This window comes from Lissotriton helveticus, chromosome 8 (assembly GCF_964261635.1).
Source record: "Lissotriton helveticus chromosome 8, aLisHel1.1, whole genome shotgun sequence".
Classification (NCBI taxonomy): Eukaryota; Metazoa; Chordata; class Amphibia; order Caudata; family Salamandridae; genus Lissotriton; species Lissotriton helveticus.
The window spans coordinates 1598061025-1598064961 of NC_136069.1; positions in this window are offsets into that span (position 1 = coordinate 1598061025).

A 3937-nucleotide genomic window follows, 5' to 3' on the forward strand; every position below is an offset into this window, starting at 1 on the left:
CATTCACTGGTTTTCATTTTCAGCCCTGGTTCGACACCACCACAACTCTGTCAGGACTTAATTTCCATGGCATCTGCATAATACCACCACCCCACAATGCTGAGGGGGAGAGGACTGGTTGTGGATGCTTCTTCAGAGAGAGGGAGTGCCAAGTTAGTATAAACTGCCTGGGGTGACGGACCGGTTTCTGAAGTGCCTTGAGCTCTGCTACCTCTGCTCGCCGTACAAAGGAAGTTGAATACTCATGTAGTTTCAGTTTCAACCCATGCTGCTCACACCATGATCAGTGCGCAGGTGTGACAGCTTCTGTCCAAACCCTGTCTTCAAAGTCTTAAATAATCATAGAAAAGGAAGTAACTGCACACTGTAACACAACACAACACTAGTAGTGCAGAAACCCCCTGTCCGCGCGAAATTAATTAGGGAACTCCGTGTTGCACACGGAGTGCGGAGTTCCTGAATTCCGCAAACTTCATGCATGAAAACATTTGCAGTACAGAATACACACACTGCCGCATTAATGAATAACATTGTGTGGAAGAAATACAGAACAACATTAGATATCTCAAATGGGTTCTTCTGCCTAAATATAGTGCCTGAAAGCAGACATTTGACAGCATTTTCAACCCTCGGCTCTCAGGGCCAATTCTGTAGACTTCCCCATGGATATAAAAATTGCCCCGGTTGTTCTCATCTGGAATGACAGAGTTACTTAAAAATTGGATGCGGAGGCATTGCCCTAAGTAGATGATATTTACCTGATCGACGATGAATTATTGGACTACTTGCACAGGGTGAACAACATAATTCTTGGGTTTGCCGCTGAGAGCAACACATTTAACTTTAAAAAATCAAAAATTGTCCACCTCAATGTCCTCTTTCTAGGTTGTGAGCTCTCAATTTAAGGAAAAAAGCCTGGCAGCTAATTTTTTTAGAAAGATGTGCACTGCTCTAACCTCCAAAGACTTTAAAACTTGAAATCCATTTTAGGACACCTAAATTATGCCAGAACATACATTTTGGATTACGCAGAAAAAGTAAAAACTTTCTATGACTTAATTAGACCTGATTTTTTAGTTCGGCATTGGACACAGGAACACAGAGATATTCTCCGTTCCTTACAAGCAGACATGATAGCTTCTAAACACTTCCACGCATGTGTGAACACTACGCACATAGTGATCCGTGTAATAGCAGATCAATCAGGATACACGTACCTAACCTTCAAGGAAGACAAAGTGGTACCCATTGCAGAAAATCTCATTTGTATACAAACGCTTAAATGCATTTTGCATCCAGAGAAAAAATACTGACAGCAGTACAGACTCCTGTAGTGAGAGAAAGGACACTAGCTCAGGGGAAACAAATGACTGTCGTGACTCCAGTACCAACCTTAGAGGCTGTTACAAAAGCAAGCATTTCAAATGCAAAAGCACAGCATCCGCGGTGGATACAATGAGCTGATTCTCTCACTGCAATAGATGTAGAATACAAATTTGATTCTACATTAAAAACACAACCATTCCTGCAGTACAATCAAGACTATCCAATTCCGAATTAAATAATGCCTCTAGATCAGTATGAATATATAATTTACACTGATGGATCTGCCCAGCAATACAGCGCAGCGTGTGCGATTGTGAAGGGACTTATGCGGGATGGTAAGTTGGGTCCTAGCAATACGCAGACGCAGTCTCTAGGAGATTGTACAGATGGCACAGCTTAAAGCCCTGATAATGGCACTAAAAAATACAGATCAGGATTTCCCCACACTTAGGGCCCGATTACGATGGCGGTTTTCCCGCATCCTCCGGGCCGTGGGAAGCCACCGCCGGCCCGGAGGATGCGGGAAAACCGCAGCGGACTGAAAAAGACCCCCCGCCTGATTAGGATGGCTGGGGGATCGTTTTTCAGACCGCAGCTTTTCCGCCGCGGTCGCCTCCCGTCCGCGGCGGAAAAGCACTAACATGGCTGGCGGTGTCTATCAGACACCGCCAGTCATATTAGGATGTCTGGAGGAACATGCCTTCGGCATTTCCGCCGTGCAAAGGCATACGGATTTTTGTTTGGGGGCCCGTTGCGGGCCCCCAGGAGGTAAAGGGGGTGGGGGTGCACATGGGGGGTACCTATGGTACCCCCCTGCATTTGCCTGCGCAAAGCGGCAGGCACTGCGCAGTGCCTGCCGCTTTGTGCATGCAAATGCACAACTTACATTTTTATCATTGCGGCGGGTGCTGCTTCAAGCAGCACCCACCGCAATGATAAAAGTACAGGATGTGACCGCCAGGGTGGCGGTCCCATCCTAATTTGCACGGAGGGACCGCCGCTGCCCCTGCGGACGGTCCCTCCTACTCTATGGTGGTGGACGGACTCAGGGCCGTCCGCCATCATAATCGGCCCCTTAGTGTGTGCGATTCATTTTACTTTGTACAACCATACAAAGAATATCTACAATATTGGGGACAGAGTGGGTTTAGAGATCCCAAAGGTTGCACAATAAAGCACAAATTGCTTCGGGAACAAGTGGTAGAGCTGAAAAAAGTCTTGTCACGGGCTCATGTAATTCACACATCGAGTCATCAGTGTGTTGGCGTATACGGCGACAGTGAGAACTGCTGCTGTTGCTGCGATCACTCGTTGTAGTACAAAGGTAGATGGACAGATAATGATAGCCATATAATGATATCTGATAATGATAGATGGACAGATAATGATAGCTGTGCGCAACAACAGCTGAGCCTGTGGTGGCGTCAGCTTTTCATTTCTGGCTCAATCTTTCTGGAATTTCCTTCCCTTTTCTCTTAGGCTGTCACCCTCATATTCCGGGTTCAGATCACTCCTTAAAACCCTCCTCTTCAATGAGTCCTATATTTAGATTCTGCCTCACGTTCCCTTCACCGCTCCCTCAGCATAAGCGCCAAGAAACCTAATGGTGTTAGTTGCGCTAAATAAATTCTTTTAACATAACATAACATAACATAACAGCCTTGCCAAAAGGTTTTCCACCAAGTACTCCCACAAGTTAGAGGTGCAAAACATTCATATGCTCAAATTCCAGGAGTCGGGGATAAAGTAATATGAAACATGGATCACAGATTAGGTTTAATTCTAGCTTCAGACAAGGGTATGGTTTCAGCCAACTCATGCATTACTGCAACGGTTTCACTACTGAAACAACATTATTGGTGGCCAGGTCTTACCAAACAGACCAAAGGCTTAGTCCTTAAGAGCGACATCTGTCATCAGATGAAGGGTTCCACCGTAGCACGTCTGCCAGAAACACCACTACTGATATCGGACAGACCACTTGCAAATTTCTATTTGAACCACTGCGGCCCCTTACAATACATGTATGTCCTGGTGGCAGTGGATTCATGCTGTAGATTCCTGTGGATTTGATCCCAGCGCTCTGCTGACGCTTAAACTGTTATGAAGGATTTGCGAGTCTTTAAAGGGACATATGCAATTGACACATTACATTCGGACCGTGGCCTTGCGTTTAGCTCACAGGCTTACAAAGAAGCCATGGGAAGTATTTTTATTTATTTTATTTTATTTATACCATTTATAAAGCGCGCTGTTACCGCACGGTGTATGATTGGGGTCTTGCTGTACTCCTCTCCATATCATCCCGAGGGAAATTCAATTGTGGAAAGAAAAAAACGGGACTTAAAGCAATCCTTAACTGCAAGGTTATTAGGCTTGGGTGGCCAGTTGGGTCAGTCACATATATAGGGTTCAGAGGGCACTTAATAACATGCCCAAAAATTCCCTAGGGGCTGTACTCCATATGAAGTCCTGTTTGGGACTAGAATGTGGGTACCAGACCTCGATTGTGGCAGCGCAGTGGCAGATGAAAAACCATTTGTCATCAATAATCGTTTGGGTGGGTGGGCATGGCTTAGCACAGAGGAAGATGGCGGCCTAAAAGAAGAGC